This window comes from Dasypus novemcinctus, chromosome 15, assembly GCF_030445035.2.
Source record: "Dasypus novemcinctus isolate mDasNov1 chromosome 15, mDasNov1.1.hap2, whole genome shotgun sequence".
Taxonomy (NCBI): Eukaryota; Metazoa; Chordata; class Mammalia; order Cingulata; family Dasypodidae; genus Dasypus; species Dasypus novemcinctus.
This window is the reverse complement of record NC_080687.1, coordinates 24,032,724-24,054,309: the sequence shown is the minus strand read 5'-3', so window position 1 is coordinate 24,054,309 and position 21,586 is coordinate 24,032,724. Positions and strand designations below refer to the sequence as shown.

The 21,586-nt window shown below is 38.0% G+C and overlaps 1 pseudogene; it reads left to right on the top strand.

The window, feature by feature from the left end:
- The first annotated feature begins 871 nt into the window (after window positions 1–871).
- On the top strand, window positions 872–12,270 carry LOC101424273 (large ribosomal subunit protein bL9m pseudogene; annotated as a pseudogene).
- Window positions 12,271–21,586: the final 9,316 nt, after the last annotated feature.

Below are 21,586 nucleotides of genomic sequence, written 5' to 3'. Positions count from 1 at the left end.
AATAGAATGGAAGCAAAATTTTAGGACTCATCTTCCATTGTCCAGCATTGGGTAAGGACATAACAGTTTTAGAGAGAGAGAGAGATGCAATTAACAGCAGAGCCCAAAAATAAGTGAAATAAGTATTGACAGATTTTTTCTTTGTTCTGGGGCTTGCCACCCTTGTCAACCATCCTTGGTCCTTGATTTTTCTGTCACATGACAGTGCACATGCCAGCCTCTCCTGGTTTTTCAGTTCCATTGACTTCTAACTTCTGGATGCTCCCTGTGGCTTTCTTTCTGTGTGTCTGAACTTCATTCTGCTTAAAAGGGACACTAGTACCTTCACCTTGAGGTCCCAGATGGGACTCTTCCAGGGCCTAGGGGAGGCCTCAGATATTCCAAAGAGGCCTCACCATTGGTCCCCACCATTAGTGGGGTAGCCAATAACAGCTGGGTCCCCTCCCCTTAACATTAGCAAGGGAAGAAATAATTAATAGCATAAAAGGTGGCCGCACAAGCCAAAGCCTGCTCTCTCTGCCTAGAGGAGCCTGCACCAAATCTCAGCACATTTCATCCTTCTCTCCCATTTCTCAGCAAGCTCTGGTCTTTTCTCCCATTTCCCAATAAATTCTTTTTACTGGCCTAACTTAAAAAGAAAGGGGGCAGGGCTCTAGTACACCTGAACAGAAGTAACTTCATCAAAAAGTCTTATTTACAAGGGGTTCGTATAGTACATGAATGGATTAAGTTTAAGAGCATGTTTTTCACATCACTTTTTTCATGTCCTGTTGGTGATTGGTCCCTACACTGATCACACACATACAGCAAAGTATGTAATTATGCTGCCTTCTTGTCTCTCAGTGATAAACTCACGTGACATCTTATAAACATGGATAATCAAAAGAGAGAATTGGGCAACAAAAGTGAAAGTGCAGCAGAGAAACAAAGAGTGATAACAGTAGACGTGAAACTTGAATCAAACATGAATGGAATTATAGAGGAAACGTCTGACTGTGGTAAGGTTGACACTCTGACATTCAAGAGATCCTAATATGAAGCCAGGGGAACTTGGTGAAAGTGAATTTACAGACATAAAGGGGATGAAAAAGATGAAGATGTCTCAGAAGATGCCAGCAAAAACATCACATTAAAAGAACTTTTATGACAATGAAAGTGCAAAAGCTAAAATGTTGGAAGCTAACCCAAAAGTTAGAAAGCAATACGAAAATTTGCCAAGTCATAGAAAAGACACCTTGAACATAAGTACTGTTCAAACTACTCTTCTAAGGTTATTTTACAAAGAAATAAAACAATTTATAAAAAAAGAAAAGAAAAACCCACAATGAGATCTCATTTCGCACCCAGTAGAATAGCTACTATTTTTTTTAATGGGGAAAAAAAACAAGTGTTGGAGAGGATGTGGAAAAATGGGAACACTCATTTATTGTTGGTGGGAATGTAAAATGGAACAGCCACAGTAGAAGACAATTTGGCAGCCCCTCATAAAGTATAGAATTACCATATGACCCTGCAATCTCACTTCTAGGTTCATACCACAAAAAAAAATCTGAAAGCACGGAGGCAGAAATTTGCCCATCAGTGTTCAGAGCAGCATTATTCGCAATTGCCAAAAGATGAAAGCAATCCAAATGTTCATCCACAGATAGATAAACAAAATGTGCTATATACATACAATGGAACATATTCATCCATAAAAAGGAGTGCAGTTCTGATACGTGTGACAACATGGAAAAACTGTGAAGACATTTTGTTGAGTGAAAAAAAGGCAGACACAAAAGGACAAATATTATATCATCTCACTTATATGAAATAGTAGAATAAGCAAATTCATAGAGTCATAAACTAGAATACAGATTACCAGGGCCTGGAGTGGAGTAGGAATAGTTAATGCTTAATTGGTAGAGAGTTTCTGTTTGGGGTGATGGAAAAATGTTGGCTAATGCTTGGTGGTGATGGTAGCACAGCGTTGGGAATGCAATTGATATCACTGAATTATATATTTGAATGTGGTTAAAAGGGGGAAATTTTTGATAAAAGGGGGAAATTATATGGTACTAGAATATATATATATATATACATGTGTGTATATATATATATGTGTGTGTATATATATATATACACACATATATATTTTTAATTCTCAGCTAGACCATGGGGGGGGCATTCAAACAAAGTAGCTCCTAAAAACACACGACTTTGCAAATTAATGAGATGTTGAAAGTATGCAACATTTGAGACCTACACTAAGTTATGTATTTAGATAGCAACCCTTTGCTTAATTATGCCCCGGTGACTACTTCTCCAGTCTCTTGAGCTGAATAATAATCATTACCATTCTCATTTCGCAGCCTGCGATATGCAGTAATTAAAGAGGTGATATATTTGTCACTCATACTAAATATCACACTTGGTTTCTCCAAGAGTTTCTAGGCCTCAAAGGAGAGAGTAAAGACAAAGAGGTCTAAAATCGGACCCATTCTTCCAAGGATTCTCTTTAGTATTCTGATTTGATGCCAGATTGCATCCCTCAACCTTTACTTTAGCCTGAAAATATGATTGTGCTAAAACTTAATGACTTTGATTTTCTTGATGAAGAGGTGAATTTATGATTGTTAGTTTCAGGATTAGGGAGCTGTATTAACACATCTTAAGCCACATTACTATTCTGGTATACTGTATGAAAACCACTACTATAAAAAAGTAAGCACAAACAGAAAAGAGCCCACTTACATCCTGAAAGAGCTGACCTATGGACACACAAAGGTATCTTGCTGCCAGTCTTTTGACTGGACTCTATATTATCTGTTTTAGAGTCTATCTGTTTCTTTTCCTTACTATAGGATGCATTTATTTAGTGTCATTCAATGTACGGTTCTGCATACCCCTCTTGAGGAATCCTTAAAAGATTCTTCAGTATCCTTCTATAACAATGGCAGATTGCATTTCATTTATGGCTGCTTTTAATGTGTAAATAAACTTAAGCATAAGAAATTATTTAAACAAATTTGCTTCTCTGACAACTATGTGGATTAAGACAGAAACCCAGAAGACCTGTCTCCCCTTCACCTGACCTAACCTTCAGATACCACTCCCTTGCTTTCTGAAGAGCTGCTGAAGTTGCAGCAGAAGGATAAGAGGAGGAAAAGGGATTTTAACCATATTTCTGAAAAACAGGTGCTGAGAATTTAATGCACACGTCTTAGAAAAAGAGTAGAGGCCCACATGGTTGATAACACAGGGGGACAGTACTATAAACTCTTGAGCATTTTCTGAGGTCTTCCCACATTCTCTTTCAACAGACCTTCATTCACTGCTATTCTTCTCACATGTGCACCACCAACCTGAATCAGTGCTGCCTGGGAGCTCCACTGAATTCCATTCACAAAGGGAATAGCTTTGATTTCTCAGTCAAAACTCATGGTTGTTTTTTCAAAGATAAGTTCTGAAAATACCCCTCACACTCAGACATTTGAAAAGTAAATTTAAAATTTCAGATTTTACCCAATTCAAGGAACATTTATTAATCAACTACTGCTTATCTGGAACAGCCTTACAAATGAAAAACCGAATCTTAGAGTGAAAGTTCAGGCATCTGCCCTGGGTATGGAGGGCAAGGTATACAGTTGGTTTGAGAAATGGGCAGCTCTACTTCTCTAGTAGGCAACTGCCCTCTTATAAGGCTGATTGGACTTTACCTTTCAGAAGTCATCAATATTCAAAGGCTAGTTTCTATTTTGAGTAATGATATACAAACATCTTTATATTTTAAATGATTGGTATAGAGTCTATGCATTACCTGGTCAACCTCCTCTGATAGCACTATACATATTTGCACACACACACATACACACATGAATACACAATACCAAAGGGAAAGTGTTTGTAAATAAGAAGAGGCATAAGAAGAAGGATAATGATTCTTTCCTTATATATGTGATTATAATCTCGGCCTTCAGAAATTCACACTTTGAATAGAATAGCTCATTTAGTAAGCCAGCTCCATTTCAGCACTTCCTTTTGTACCATACTCACCTTTCATACAAATAAATAGCACATTATTACACAAAAAAACCATCTGACAAAAAAAGTATTTCTCTAAAAATATGTGTGTATCCCTACAATATTTTTGAACATTATCTTACATGATGGCCTATACAAAATAACAAAATGAAAAGTAGTTTACTTCTTCTCCTAACCAAGACCCATCCCTAATCCTTTCCCGACACAGTAAAAAATATCAAACAATTTAGCTAACATCATAGTAATTTTAAAGATGTCAAATGAACAAAATGAGACATCCTTTGAAAGCGTATTTCCAAAAAAAATTTGTCTAACAATTCTTCTCTCACACCCTACTTCAAAAATGAAAGAAGGTACGTAAACAGGATAATAAATATATAAACCACTGTATCCACTGCGAGCACATATATTAGAGATCATTTCTGAAGACTGTAGCAAACACCACTAATCTTGCAAAGAAGTTCAATTAAAGAAAAATATTGGAACACTTTACACTTGAGGACTATAAGAGATTAAACACAGACACACAGTCTATAAATACCAAGTTTTAGAAACAATTATGCAGGCAAAAGTTTCCAAGTTTTCAGGAGATAGAAGATTGGTTCTACAATAAAGATCTGCTGGAAAAAGACATTTGCCAATATGAAATCATTTCCAAAACCTCCGGGTGAATTCTGGTCCCTAGCTCTTGATTTGAATTGTGTTGGTAGTCTCTTCTCTCCATCTCAATATCTGTGATCGAGCTTCCTGCTAACCCCAGTCAATGACCCTCAATTTCCCTTTGGCGTCACTCCTATTCACCTCCTGACAAACCATGCATGCACTACTAAAAGTGCTCTTGCCACCCGAGCCATCAATTCCCTCCTCACAAATCTTTGTTACAGCAACCTACATTAAAGTGATAGTAAGAGTAACTCATATATATATAACAAATAAGTGTGAAATAAATGGTAAAAATCACACACACACACAGAGTAACTCCTAAATGACTCTCATTGAGTCATTTAATTATCAGAGGGGAGGAGACAACAATGCACCTCCTATAGATCTTCAACTTCATTCACTTACTCAACAAGCAGTTATTGAACATCTTCTTTATGACACGCTGGGCTTGCCCAGACATGAGACATGTCCTGTACCCTCAAGGAGATTACAGTGTTGCCAAGAGAACCCTGATCCATGTCCTCACTAACATGTGCTGCTTTCAGTTGTTTTGTTTCTTCGCTCAATAGCCATATTAGTGGTTTTGTAGTGGTTATCTCATGGTCTTTTAAATTTGTATTTCTCTAATAACTAATGATGTTAGGCACTTCCTCTCATGCTTATTGGTCATTCATATATCTGCTTTTATAAATTGCTCAATCCTTTCATTAATTTCTATTGGGCTTTTTTGTTCGCCTTTTTACCACTGAGTTGGAGAAAATCTTTACATATTCTGGATACAAATCCTCTGTCAAATACATATATTATGAAATTTTTCTCCTAGTACGTGGCCTGACTATTCAATAGCCTAACAGTGGTTTTTTTTGACATATTTTTCCATCTATGCTTTGTTCCTGTTCTTCTTTTCCTGCCTTTTGTTGAGTACTTGTAATATCTCATTTATCTCCTTTCTTGGCTTTTTAACTATGCCACTTTTTCTGGTTTTGTTTTTGTTTATGATTGTTCTAGGGATTACCACATGTACCCTTAACTTAGAACAGTCAATCATTAACTAATTACATCATTTCACATACAACGAAGGTATGGTACAATAGTTTACTTCCATACATTTGATCTTCCCATGTTATATATTCCACAATATATTATTATTGCTCTTATTTAAAAGAAGAAAATAAGAAAGAAAAATCCTATTTATCCACTTATTTTCTACATACATCACTTTTCATACCTTTGGGTGTATGTGTGTGTAGGTATATATATATACAAAACCATATATATATATATACAAAACCATATATATATATAAATGAGTTTCCTTCCAGTATTATTTTCATTTAGTCTGAAGAGTTTCCTTCAATATTTCTTTTAGTACAATCTCAGTGGTGACAAATTCTGTCAGCTTTGGTTCACTTGAAAATGTATTTATCTCATTTTCACTTTTGAAGAATATTTTTGCTGGAAATCAGTTTGACAATTTTTTGGTCTTTTTAAAAGAAAATATTTAACATTGTAGTTTCATTTTCATCTGGCATGTATTATTTTTAATGAGAAATCAGTGCTGTTCATACTGTTGTTCCTCTATACTTAATGTGACTTTTCCCTCTGGCTGCATTTAAATTTTTCTCTAACTTTGGTTTTTAGCATTTTGGCTATGCAGGTATGATTTTCTTTAGATTTGTTGTTTGAAGTTTGTTGTGTTTCTTAGATTTATGGGATTACATTTTTCATTAACTTTAGGACATTTTTTTACATTATTTCTTTAAAGATAGTTTCTGTCCTTTTGTTTCTCCCCTCTCTGTTTTGATCTCTAACTGCTTGCTTGATAGACTTTTAGATACTGTCCCACAGAGCACCAAGGCTCTGTTTATAGTTTTCAACCTTTTCTCCTGGTTCTTCATTTGGATGATTTCTATTGCCCTTTCTTCAATTTCAGTGTCTACTCTGCTAAGTAAATTGAGTGAATTTTTCATTTAATGTATTATATTTCTCAATTCTAGACTTTTGTTCTTTTTAATAGTTTTTGTTTCTGTTAAAATCCCCAGTTGTTCACTCATTTTCCCCATATTTTCCTTTTAATCTTTGAATCCTTGAACATATTTAAAACAGTTGCTTTAAAGTTCTTGTCTACTAATTCCAACATTTTGGTCATGTCTACTTTTGTTTCTATTGTTTATAAGTTACATTTTCCCGATCACTTGCAAGCCTAGTATGCAAATAGGTACTATAATGTTGAAAATCTGGATTTAAAGTTCTTGTCTACTAATTCAACATCTTGTCTACTAATTCCAACATCTTGTCTACTAATTCCAACAGTCATGTCTAGTTTTATTTCTATTGATTGTAAGTTACATTTTCCCGGTTATTTGCAAGTCTGGCATGCTAAACATTGTAGATGTGATAATGTTGAAAATCTGGATTAACTGGCAGGTGGTTAATTTACTCCTGGGGCTGACTGACCACTTCAAAGTTTGTAAGTTTTGTTAGAGTGGAACTAGAATGATCCTTACTCTAGGTCTAAGGTAAACCTGTTCATCGTGCCTGCCTTTTCTGTGGTCTCAGTTGAAATCCTGGGTGTTTAGTGATGTCCCTCCACTCTAGCAGTCAGAATTTCTACTTTTTCCAGTCCTGTGCTCTCCTGGAAACTCCATTCCAATCCAAGCATCCCTTCAGCTATTCTCTATTATGCCTTGTGGAGTTCAAAGTCTTTAGGGAATTTCTATGAAGATTTCTTCATATCTCAAACATCCTGTGCCTCAGAAAACCCAACCTCTAACCACTGTCTCCTCCACTCAGTACAGGTGTTATCTCTATGTGGGCTCCACTTCCCTAAGACATGCTTCTAGGCAGAGAGAGCAGGAGGCTTGCCTCATCTGTCCTTCTCTCAGGAATCAGTCCTTTGCTGCCAGTTGTCCAGTGTCTGAGAATAATTGTTTTACATTTTTTCGTTCAGGTTGTTAGCTGTTTATGGCAATAGGGACAGTTGTTCTGATTGCCTCCTGTTCACCTCATTGGTGAAGGAATTATCCCCTGCTTTAAATAGTATGAGATGGCTGAACACATGACACCTGACACTGGACAGATGAGATTGACAGGAGTTTATTAGCCACATAGACTCACAGCCTAGGGGAGGAGGACACTACATACCATGCAGGGTCATGGCCACATGGGGCTGCCCTCAGGAGCAAAGTAAGCCAGCGGAGGCTATGGGGAGTAGGCTTTGTAGTAACAAGAGGCTGTGGTGACCCCTGATTTCTATGGATGGATGTGAGTGGCTTCTTTGAATCATCTGTGGGGTGACAGGGAGCTTATTAGGTTGAAGACCAAAGGGGTGCAGCTGCTGGAACTTACAGGGGATCTAGCCAGGTGAGGAGCCTTTCCCACTGGTTGGGGGTATATCTGCTGAACAGATATCTGGCAAGCAGGGAAGTTCCTGGTTAAGCCTTGCAACCCTGTGAGGCTCAATATGCCAAGAAATTTTAGGCCTTACAATGCAATACCAGTTACTCTGTCATGTCTCAAATAAATTGATTTTGACTGGCATTTCTTTCTTTCTGAAAATAAAAGTTTGATAACTTATTGTTTGTCAGGAAGCCCAGAGGTGATTCTGATCATTAAACCGAACAAGATTTGGCCTTGTGATTTGCTTTTTGCTTGCCATTTTTCCATTACCTTAACTTTCATTTTATTTATATCATGCATAGGCAAGGTATCCAGGGAAAACTGTGAGTCCACAGAAACCCCCTCAATAGAATTAATTCCTTCCATTCCATTCCTATTGTCACCATTCTATTTCATGTCTCTGTCATGGCTTAACTGATGTCCCTGTTGCCACCACATCTTCCTTTGCCTCCCATTCAACCCCACAGATGACTCATTAATCTTGGCAAAAAAAAAAAAAAAAAACAAAGAAAAACCCACTTTGTTCATGTTCCTTCCAAATGGAAACTGCCTGAGAGCTTGGCTGTGTCTTATTCAAGTTGTGTCCTCTGCACTGTCCAGCACAGTGCCCTATATATAACAGGAAGACAGATCATATGTTTTCAAAGGGAAGTGTTTAGATCAAAGTCCCGTCTTAGTGAGGAACCCACTTTCTTACCGCAGTGGTTTATTTAAGTAGGCCTGCTCCTTCAGTACTGCTGTTCATCTCTGCACAAGGATAGAGAAAGGATAAATCAATGACTCTCTCAGTCAGTGGCTTGTAGCAGGGGACTGAGCAAGAGAGTAAATTATTATTTATTTGGCAATGACAAAATAAAGTGGTTAATGGTGATGTTTGTGCCTCTTTTTTTTTTTGTAACTCTGAACTAGAAATCTAGATCCTGGATCATGGAATTTGATATAGAATAATTTGTTACACTTGTGAACTATTGTACTTGCCCCTTTTATATATCTAGGCCATTTTTCTCTTCCAATGACAGCTTTAATTTAGTCTCTGGAGTAGTTATGATACTAGCAGTTCTTTGTCCTCTGATCTTATACAACAACAAGTAATTATAGAGTTAGAGTACTTCTTATGAGTAAGGCAATCTACTAGTTGATAAGAAGATGTGAGCCAGAAATAGCAGATATCTTTTAACGTCAACACTGAAATACATTTCAAAACTCTTAGGGGGAAGCAGATGTGGCTCAACTGATAGAGCATCCACCTACTATATAGGAGGTCCAGGATTCAGTACCCAGGGCCTCCTGGCCCATGTGGTGAGCTGGCCCACACACAGTGCTGCCACACGCAAGGAGTACCATGCCACATAGGGGTACCCCCTGCAGAGGGGAGCCCCACTTGCAAGGAGTGTACCCCACAAGGAGAGCTGCCCCATGCAAAAAAAGCACAGCCCACCAGGAGTAGCACCACACACACGGAGAGCTGACACAGCAAGATGACGCAAAAAAAGGAGACAAAGATTCTCAATGCCACCTGACAAGAATGCAAGCAGACACAGAAGAACACACAGCAAATGAACATAGAGAGCAGACAACAGGGGGTGGGGGGAAGGGGAGAAAAACAAACAAAAATAAATCTTTTAAAAAAAACAAAAAACTCTTAGGTGTGCATGATACTTCAAGAGTTACTGATACTTGCCCATAATCTTACAAAGATTATAGAAGTTACAAAGAGGGGTAGTATCTAAATAAAATATACAAAATAAAATAAATAAAAACCTAGAACCATCATATTAGCAAATAATAGGAAACAAAATTCAGTTTTCAGCAATCCAACAGTAATTACAGAAAAATTGTAAGAAAAGTCCTTTTAAGTAGATTCCTCACTGGTACAGGGGTGGTCTTGAGTTTCATCAAGAAGAAACTAGTATTCTGAGTTGGGATAAAATCCTGAGATCCCTTTTATAGAGAAGCTGGAGTTTAGAATCAACATTGTGACTTGGTTCCTGAATACGGTGTAGATTTTGAGTCTGTATGATATAAAACAGCTTGTGTCTTAGTTTCCTTGATGCTAAAACAAATAACATTCTATGAGTTGGCTTAAAGTGTTAGAATTCATTGTCTCACACTTTCGAGGCAAGGAGAAGTTCAAAATCAAGGTACCGGCAGGGTGAGTCTTTCTTCCCCAAAACTGGCATTCTGGGGCTAGCTGCCGGTGACCCTTGCTCCTTGGCTTTTCTGACACATGGAAATGCCCCTGGTGATGTCTTCTCCTTTCTGCAGATTCTGTTGACTTCCAGCTTCTTCCTATGGCTTTCTCTCTTTGTCTGAATTTCATTCTGTTTATGATGAACGCCAGCAATCCTGATTAAAGACCAATCGGACTCAATTGGCCACACCTTAACTGAAATAACTTTTTCAAGAGCTCCTATTTAAAATGGGTCCACCCACCAGAGCACAGAACAAGGACAAGATCATGCCCAAACCGGTACACAATTCAACCCACCACAGCGAGGAATACAGCCTATTCGGCATAATCATTATTTTAATTAGTAGAAAATGAATAAAGTGGTCTCGGTTTTCCTATATTATCTATGCAGCTTCACAAGTTAAGAAATACTTTATAACATTAAAAAAATAAAGACAAAAAACTTTTTCAAATAATAAAAATTTTTAAAAAATAGAAATACTTCACATTCATGATCACATTTATTCCTCAGCAAAATTTTCTGAGAAAAGTAGGACATATATTATTATGGCATTAGATAGATGAAGATTGTCCCACAGCCATACAGATGATAATTAGCAGAATAGGGCCCTGAACTTATGTCTTCCAAATCTACATAAAAACATTCTCTTCTGTGCCAATAAAATGCACTATATGTTACCAATGTGCAGAAGCAAGTGTCCTCATAAAACAGTTTAAAAAGCATTCATCTTAAATTTCATGGCAAAACACACACAAGGTCATTAACATATAAAAAAGGTTTCACCTTGCCAGTCATCAAAGAAATGCAAAGTAAAACAAAATTCCACATTTCAAGTTTTAAAGTGACCAAATATTACTCTTTGCCTGGTATTTATAGGGCTGTTACTGCTTCGTGCTTCGACAGTCACGTACAGGGACTGTCATCTATCACTTTTGCCATAAAAATATTTCATTCAAACTTCTTATACTTATTTTGATTTTCTGTCAAATAAGCTTATACCTGCATTAAATTCATCTTAAAAAACAGCAGAGAGAGGGATTTCAATCATCTGGAAGGACAAAGACCAAATGACCAAAGGGTATGACTGACCTACCTCGAGTTAGCTGCACTCTAGTAAGCATCCTCATCAAAAACCGAGGCAACGCTCAGCCTTCGTCCTGTTCCCAGGAATATGGTGGCGGCGCCCCTGTCAGAGCTCTGCTGGGCGGAGGGCGGGGGGCACCCGGGGAGCCACCCGGCCACAACACGGGGCGGGCACCCCAGGCCAGCAGCACAACTTCAACCTATCTCATAGTCCACGCAAGGTCCTCCGGGTGTGCTGGAAGCCATGCCTGCACACGAGATGTCGCATCTACAAGCTGGTGGAGGACACGACACAAGGACCCAGAGAGAACCTGGAGCTCATTTCCACTCAGGTTGTGGAAGAACTTGGAGTCCAGGGTGACAGGTCTCGGCGAAGATATCTGTGGGCAGGAGTCAGCTCCTTCCTCAAGGACTGGCTGTATATCCAATCCCCTCAAAATAGAAAACTGCTTGGAAGAGGAGATATTGCTGAGACAAGAGGGAAAATTACAAAGATCCAGACCAAGGTAGGTGAGGCAACATGAAATTTTTGAGAAGCATCCCCTGGAGGTAGGAATGAAGGACAATGTCAAATGGAGCCAAATCCTGAAAGAGTTGCCCGCCACTTCCTTAATCCAGGTGTTGTGGTAGTCCCACATACATTGAAGTTACCAGAAGTGCCAGTCACAGGGGTGAGTACTGGACAAGTAAATGGGCTTGACACTGTGAGGGTGCCTCTGTCCATGATGAACACAGTGAGCCCAAGACCAGAAGATCTATGTACTGGTTAGTTCAGCAGGTTGCCAAGAGAGTGGCCCCCACCAACCCTCAGATGCTGAGAACTTTCCTCCAAGCCAGATACCCTCTAGACCCCTGGGTTCTACAAGCAGAATCAGAGGAGCAGTGGAACAAAGATGGGCTAGCACCCTGATCTCACTCCAGGGTCTGACCAAATATGGAAATTTAGAAAACATATGGGGACATCAGACTGAACTGCTCATACATGGTTGAATTTTCCATGTTTGTCATCTCTGTGTTGAACTGTCATCTTGCCCCCTCCGCCTCCATTGGGACAGTCCTGCTCAAGAAGTATCAGGCTGCAAATTTGACAAGCTGGCTATTAATACACTGCAACAGCCTCTTCATCCTTCCTCAGAACTAAAGTGGTACAACCAGGAAGAGCTAGCTATTGTCCAGTACTTAATAACTTAGTACCTGGCTCATTCTCATCACCCAAACTGAACATTTATATGTCAAACAAATAAAAACGTTTGTCCTTTCAGTTAAAACAAAACAAAACAAAAAAAACAACTTAAGGAGGTAACTGCTCTTTTATAACATTCCCAGGCCAGGAATACTAAAGAGCCTGGGATGGCAGGAATAAGACTTTTTCCCTCACCCTAATTATTTTTAAGGTTGATACAGTGGGACAATTAATTCACCTACACCAAGAATAAGTGAAAATACTAAATCATATGTGGGCTACAAATAGAAAAGTCAAACTGAAATTAAGGATCTCACTGTGAGTTGCATTCCTCCTCCAATTGTCCATAATTCCTAATTATGCTGTCAAATCTCACTTGTCAGTGGTAATATTAATTTGAGGGTCTAACAAGCTGCTTACGTCCATAGCAAATGTAAAGCCCACATTACCAGTACTCCACAGGCACACACCAGGACTGTTGTACTCTATAAGATGATCTTTCCTAGGATAAAGAATATAAGAACAATTGTGAGATGAAGTGTTGTTTTTCAGATTGTTATTTTTGCAAATAACAAAATATGATCAATATAGCAGAAGTGTGGGAGAACAGAATCAAGGGAGTTTTAAAAACATGTTATCTCCAAGAAGTCCTAGTATATGTCAAAAAATAAATGAAATAAAAATACCATTTTAGAAGAAGATATTTGTATCATTTAAAATTTATCAAGAGCTAATTCCCTGGGAAGCAGTTGTGGCTCAAGTGATTGAGCTCCCATCTACCATATGGGAGGTCCTGGGTTCAGTTCCTGGGGCCTCCTAGTGAAGGCAAGCTGGCCCGCATGGCAAGCAGGCTTGCGCAGTGTACTGGCCCAAAAAGAGACAAAGAGGAGAGACACAACAAACCAGGGAGCCGAGGTGGTTCAAGTGATTGAGTGCCTCTCTCCCACATCAGGGGTCCTAGGATCGGTTCCCAATGCCTCCTAAAAAGAAGATGAGAAGACAAGCAGACACAGAGAGCACACAGCGAATGGACATGGAAAGCAGACAGCGAGCACAAAAAAAACAAGGGGGGGGGGCGGAATAAATAAATTAAACAAAGCTTAAAAAAAAAGATCTGATTCCTTTACTAAACAAATTGTTTTCACAAATCAAAGAAAAACCTTAAGCTACATTATTTTAAATTAGCAAAGTTAAAAATATAAATGGCAATAAAATATGTGAAAACATTCAATATCATAATTTATTAAAGAAATTTAAGTCAAAACAGGAGATTTTTTAATCTATTAGATCAAAAACATAAAAAGCTCGATGCAACCTATCAAATTTGGTAGAGTTAACTGTAGCTTCTCAGGGGGGCAATCGTTTTACAGTATTGTAATAGATGGTTTCGTGGTAACAATCAACAATTTAAATGCATATACCCTGTGTCCTAGCAATTCCACCTCCAAAAATGTATCCTATAATCAAACAGGTATGCAGATATATGTTTCAGGATGCTCACTTGAGCATTATATAAACCTGGAGAAAAAAATTGGAAACAAATTAAATGCTTATTAATCTGTGCCTGTTACATTTATTATAGAGTGTCCTCTCAAGGAATATCATGTAGTCTTTTAAAAGAATGATGTGTACCTATACTTAATAACAAAAAAAGAGAGAGACAAAAAATGTTCATAGTAGTTAACTCTTAAGGATAAGACTGAGGCTGTGGAAAGGAGAAATTTTACTTCTGCTTTATATCATTCAGTAACATTTGAAATTTTGCCCATAACCATACATACATTACCTTTATAATAACAAACTCACTCAAAATTAGGAAAACTAAATTTAAACAATAAAGTAGTCCTTATATGCTGATATATCTTTACAACTCTGGATTTAGAGAATGGTCTTGACTTGAAATGCCATACAGGTGAGAAAGCACCATTTAACATGATACTTTAGCAGTAGCCCATGTTAAACGGAATACCCAACACTATTAGGATATAAAGCTAAAATACGTAAACATTGTGTTATATCACATTTATAAAAATTCATTTTGTAACGCATATTATGGGGTATCTTACAACTGAATGTAGAAATCTGGTGGTTTTTTATTAACAATAAATAAACAAGAATTTATTTTACCACCTTACATTAAATGTGACATTGCTGTTCACTCTTCTAAGAATTGAATGTTTTTCACAGTTACTTCATTTTGCCAAGTGCAATCCTTTTATCATAAATCCTAAGGGAGATTGGAAGATAAAGTAAGAATTTTCTTCTCCCTAAAGCATACTCAAACAAATTGGGCAGCTGCCTATAGATTTCTATGATGACAAGCTAGTTCATTTCATCAAATTCTAAAGGTCTGTTCCTAAGCTAGCTAGTTCAAGACATTGTATTTACTTGTTTTCTCTCTTAATAAAGATTTCGGTTAGTGATTATGGTTCCTGTGATATCGAAAAAGAACATCTTTTTCAGATAGTTGTCTTCTCTTATGTTTTCTGCTTCCAGTCACAGTTCAATATTCAATCCATCTCACAATTTCTAAACTTGAATACATTCATTAATATTTTCCTCTGTCTTATATAACCTATATATCTTATATATCTTATATGTCTTATATATCTTATATATCTTATATATCTTGATTTTTGATACTCCAATCCCTAAAAAAAGAGTTTGAAGTGGAGTAAAATGAAAAGTAAGAAAATATCTCCACCTATGTCACAACACACCTCCAGTAAGAATCAGTTATAAAGCATTTTAGGCGATTAAAAAGATAAAACATTATTTTGGATATATCTAACAACTATGGGTGGTTTGCAAAGTTTTATTGAAAGGTTGAAGAGCACAGGAATATTCAGTTGGAGCTCATTAAAATGCCTCTCATCCTTTCCTGAGAGAGGAACAAAGTCTTAGGAGAGGGGATTCTCAAAGGACTCAGCTACCTAAAGCATTCCTATTCCCAGGGTGAGGACAACCACTGCAAGCAGTAGATACAGGAGTAATATTTATTATAAAGATTTTAAATACTTCATAAAAGAATTTTATTTATAGACTTAAGAGGGATTTTTGACCTATGTTTTTCTCATGGTTTGAGAAAAATAAAAATATGGTTTTCTATTTGGAAATGCTCATAGTGTGGACTAAGGTATGAAATTGAGGATGAGTTTGCTTGAGAAGATATAGATGAGAAAGAAAAGACCTGTTTATGTGTTCCATGTCAAAACTAGCAGGTATGGTATTTATATTTAAACATCTGCTCATGCAAACAGAAGTTGTGGGCAGGCATCATGAGTCTCTATTAGTCTGAAGCCCAGGAGAGATGGGAGGGGCAATGTTCCCCCAATTCCCCTGAGCATGAAAAAATTATTTGATTTTTATGATAAGGAAAGATTCTTCTAACCACATTAAACTGGTAAATTTTCACCAAGTTAAAAATAATAACACCATGAGCACTTTTTAAAACCTCAACTGACAATGATGAAATAAGCAGGCTTATTTGCTCAAGTCAACATTTATGTGATCTAAACCACTTACTAGTACATAATTTCTTATTCTCTGTATTAGTCAGTGTTCTCTTTTTAAAGCTTTCAACTCATTGAATGAGTCTTCTCTTACTGTTGAAGGCAATCTCCTCAGGTGATTGTAAATGTAATCATCCAAAGATACAATCCACTCACAGATGATTTAAGTCCAAAAAAATACCCACAGTAACAACCAGGCCAGTGCTTGCCTATCAAACAACTGGACACCATAAATTGGCCAAGTTGATATATGAACTTAACCATCAGAGTCCCCTTCAGTTTAGTCCTTCAAAGTTGTGGCTGTGGCCCATTATAGTAGCTTTCTTGGTAATTGAAATTCTTTTAAAACAGTATGGAGGGAGCTTCTTCATTTCTTTGTAACTGGCTCCACCTCTCCAGTAGACTTTGACTATTTTTCATGTCCTAATCTTTCCATTCTTTTCCACCATCACCTTTTTCCTTCCATAGTTCAGAATCTCCTAAAGAGGGTCTACAGATATATTTAGTATTCTGGTGTTAAAAGAATCAGCCATGTACTAGCAGGCAATGATGGTACAGGACTATGAACACTTACTTACATGCCTATGGTAGCCATTCCCCTAGCAACAACTGCTGCTAGTGTACCTTTGTCAGTAAAAGCAATGTTTCTGAGGTGTGTCCTATGGAAACCTAGGCCCCTGAAATGTTCCCTAACAAAAAGGGCTCTGAAATCAAATAAGTTTAGGAAACATCAGGAAACTTTGCATATTATATCTACCACACATTTATATATATATGTATGTATAAAAGATGTCTGTGGTCAAATAAGTTTAGAAAATCACATATATATATATCACCTATTAGCATTTCCAAACTAAAGTTTCAGATTATGCACTTTAAGAAACAATGCTCTTTAAGTTAAAATAAGAAAAGATGCAATCTGCTACTGACTAAAGAGGGGCAGGTCAATAAGACAATAAAAAGTGTGAGCAGATTGGGTATTTCATGTGCCCTCCATATGACAAAATATCACCAAGTAACTCTCTCCAAAACCCAACTATTGCTGCCTCTGTGAGGCAGCAGTCAGAAGGATATGGCCCAACATGCTGCCTGAAGGTGGGGAAGACAATAATAGCTGGACAGTGGAAAGATATCATGGAGTCAAAAACAATAACTAATGTTTCCTGAGCACATATTCCATGCATGGTTCTGTTTAAGGGGTTAAAAATTTATTAACCCATTTATTACAATAATCCCACGTGGTAGGAAAATTAATCTCTATTTAACAGATAAGGAAACTGAGGCAGGGGAAAATTTAGTAGCTTGCCTTTGGTTACACAGCTAGGAAGTAGTAAAGCTGGAATTTGAAGTCAGGCAGTCAGACTCTGGAATCTGTGCCCTTTGCCACTGCACCAGGCTGTATTTTGTGGATTATCTCCTCCAAGTAAAAAATCCTAAGTGTCAAGAAGTCTGCATCATAGAAAAGATAGTCACACAGCTAAAAAAGAACTACTTTCCTTTCTTTCCTTCTGCTAAAGTTATAAACATGGAAGGACAAGTTGTCACGTTAATACAGCAGTGTAGATCTGAGGATGTCCCAGAGATGACAGAAATATCAGAAACTTCCAATAAACCCATGAGTGTCATGCACGAGTGAGGCCGCAGGAGTGTCCCAGTAGGTGGATTTTTCCAAATGGCAGAGACATTTGTGGATGAGAGTCTATTGTGAGGGTACCAAAGGGAGTCCCCAGCCACTACCACCACCACCCCACCCCAAAGCAGAAGCCTTAAAGGGAGTAGTGTTAGATCTAAGAGTCTGAAGTCATGGTTCTCAAACCTGACAGCAGCAGAATCACCCTGTTAAAACTCAGATGGCTGTGTTTCTGATTCAGAGGGTTTGGGGCAGGGCCTGAGAATTTGATTCCTTACAAGTTCTCAGGATATTGACAATGCTGTCTGGGGACTGCACTTTAAGAGCAACCGATCTGAAGGATCTCTGGTGACTCAGTAGCGGCTCATGTTCTTCTTGCTTGCCATACTCTCTCACACCAGGCATCTGCCCCTTTGCCTGGAATTCTCTCCTGGTATTCTCCAGCACTTGTTCTCTGCTTGATGTGCTCTCACCACCCCCTTCTGGGCTAAGTGTAGATACTATTTCCTAAAAAAAAACTTTCCTGACATCACAGATCTGGGTCGGGAGCCCTTCTTATATGTTTCCTAAAAATACCCTACTTCTCCCACCAGAGTACTGATCACATTGGATCATTTTGTAAGACTGTAGATTCTAGGAAAGTGAAGTCTAGCCTACTACAACTGTCTGCCCAGATTTTGGCAATGTTTCTATGCCTGATGTGTTAATAAATATTTGTTGAATCAATGAGCAGAGTGATCTATCTCAAGGTCCTTCCAATTAGAAAAGGTCATCTTCCTACTGGTGTGCCCAGTCCTTAGGATTCTGCAGTTATGTTCTTGCTACTCTTGCTCCTTCCATTGCAGACCATCCCAACTCCCTCTCTGTGTTTCCCATTCAAACTGTATAACTCAGCTATTCGAACTTCATAATTCCTCCAAACACCATGCAGCATAGATAGGGTGACCATGGAATTTATTACTTTAACTTGAGCATTTTAGAACATGAAAAGGAGTACTATTAATAGTCCATTCAGGAATAATAAGACATAAATGTGGACTGTTCTGAGCAAACTAGTACATACGGTCACCTTAAGACCATCCTCATTGGGCTGCCCTCTCATGTTTATAAGAAAGTCTACTGATGCATCTTTGGGCCAGGGACCATCGTTGGTCCAATCAGCTGTGGCCAGGTTGACAAAGTCATGTGGTCTAAGTCACAGCAATGCATGCTTAAGAATGGCAAGGACCCTGAAGATTCTTAGATGATGTCAGTCTAACTGGCAGGCATCTTGCTCAGGCTGTGCCCTATAAAACACATGGAAAGCATCCCATAAGGAGTTTGAGGAGACCACACAAGCTCCATACAGTAGAAACACCTTGGAGTGTTGGGAAATGGGCACCAAATAGTGAAGGAAACATTCCTGAGGGACTTTTCCAGATGATGTTGACTGTTTTGGAGATTATAATTTCAGGGTGTCACTTGAAATGGAGTGCTGAAAGCTTGAGTCTTTTAACACAATAGAAGGCTTGCATAGGCTTGATACCTTGGAGTTCCTGGGGAGAAAAGCAGTGGCAAATGGGGATAGGGGGGAGGAGGACGGTGAAACTCACCTATTTAAAAATGTTTTCTAGGCCCTGTACTATGATGCAGAAATGCAAAAGATATTCTCTTCATCTCTTTATCTTTTCTCCTGCACTGAATAAATAGCCCTTATTCCCACATCCTAGCACTTAGGTTTGAACAATTCCACTATACTTTAAAAAGCATATGTGAGCAGCCTAGGGAACAAATCATCTTTTATTACCTTGTTTGTATGGAGAAATCTGTTCCAAATTCCAAACAACAGACTTGAAAAGGCACTATGGGACATAACCCATTTATAAGTTTGGAGCTGTCTGGATAAGAGAACACGAAACTGATCTCAGTGAAGAAAACAATCTGGTCGAGTTCTTTGCTGACAGTGGTGGGAACTGTTAGTTTTAAAATAAGACAGAAACAGGAATTACTACATTTAAGACCTTAGGGGGAAAATAGTTCTTTCAAGAACAACATTCATATGTGAAGTAGTAGGTGGTATTTACTAATCATTTAACTGGGGAAAAAAACGACTAAGAAAAAAAAAAGACTAAGTCCAGAGTCCTGAGAAAAGCAAGTTATAAAGATTTTAAGATCAAAGCTTGCAGTCCTTTGATAAGATAGTGTACTCATTAATAGAACACAGTGTCATCAGTTTATTTTTAGCTCAGGAACCGGAACATTTTCAGGGTCACATGATCGTAATGTGACACAGGTGGCCCAAAATTAGGGCAAGTTTTGTTTTTCTATCCTAAAGAGCAACATATTGGGTGTGTTTGAGAAAAATAAGTACTCCTCCCATTTAGCAGTAAATTCTTTCTTCCCAAAATATAAGACAACTTTTAAAATTATGTGTAGATAACCATGTGTGCTCGAGTAGGACCCTACTAAGTTAACAATATACACAGTTTCTTCATAGATGTATTCAAAGATAAACTTTAAGAATATAAGCTTCACCACATTACATGTTTTTCTTAAAAAAACACTGTATTGGTGTTTTACTGCTACCATAATAAATTACCACAAGTTTGGGGGCTTAAACAATACAATTTATTATCTTTCAATCCTATATGTCAGAAATCTGACATGGGCCTCTCTAAACTAAAATCAAAATGTTGGCAGGCTGAATTTCAGCATAGTTACACACCTACTCTCCAGTTAATTGGACTCACCCAGAATAACTAACAAAGAGATGATGATAGACAACACCCATCCCAAGGAACAGAGAGTGTCTGCAACTGCAAGGAAGATAGCTCCATCCATCTGCCCCACGGGATCTAAGCCCCCTCTCAATTAGAAGCAGAGTGAGCATGACCATCCCCAAATCGTCAAGATTGTGGAATGAACAATGTACTAAGGTAGACTTATTACTATTCTAGCAATGGAAGAACTCTTATCATTAATGTAAAGGCAGTGACCACCACAGGTTCTGAGGGATGGGAGAGGGGAGAATAGGTATAATACAAGGGCATTTTCAATACATTAGATTTGTCCTGCAAAACATTGCAGTGATGAATACAGGTCATTGTATATTTTGTCATAACCTACAAAATTGAACAGGACAGAGTGTAAATTATAATGTAAACTGTATTCCATGGTTAGGAGCAATGCTTCAATATGTGTTCATCAGTGGTAACAAATATACCATACAAATGAAGGATGTTATTAATGTGGGAAAGTGTTGGAGGAGGAGGGAGGAAGGCAAATGGGAGTGCCTTATATTTTTTATGTAACATTTATGTAATCTAAAGTTCCTTTAAAAATTTTTTTTAATTCATTTTTAAAAATTTTGTAGGGCTGCATTCTTTTCTGGAGGCCCCATTTCATTGCCTTTTCTGCTTCTCATTCCTTGACTCATGACCCCTGTCTCCATCTTCAAAGCCACCAGTGGAGGGTTGAGTCCTTCCCACAGTGCCATCTATGATTCTCTGCAAGTGGGAAAGGTTGTTCCTTTGTAAAGGATCCATGTGTTTGTATTGGGCCCACCTAGATAAGCCAGGATTATCTCCCCATCTCAAGATCCTCTAAGCTTATTCACAGCTGCAAAGTCCCTTTGCCATGTAAGGTAGCATATTCACAGGATTAAGGCTGGGCATTCATACTTCTAAAAACCTTGCCTTCCATAACTTCCATAGCACAGGCCATTCTTCTGTCTCTTTCATACTATGCATCTTTTCCTTTTCTCTCTCTTCTGACTCTTTTGCTAATGCCTAATAATTTTGTTTAATAGGGCCATTAATTTGCCTACCACAGCTGCGATAAAATTTCTACTAATTTATCTCTTCCCCCAACTTAAAATTAGCATGTGTTTTCTTTCATTTCAAGAGAATGGCCAAGTGTCTAT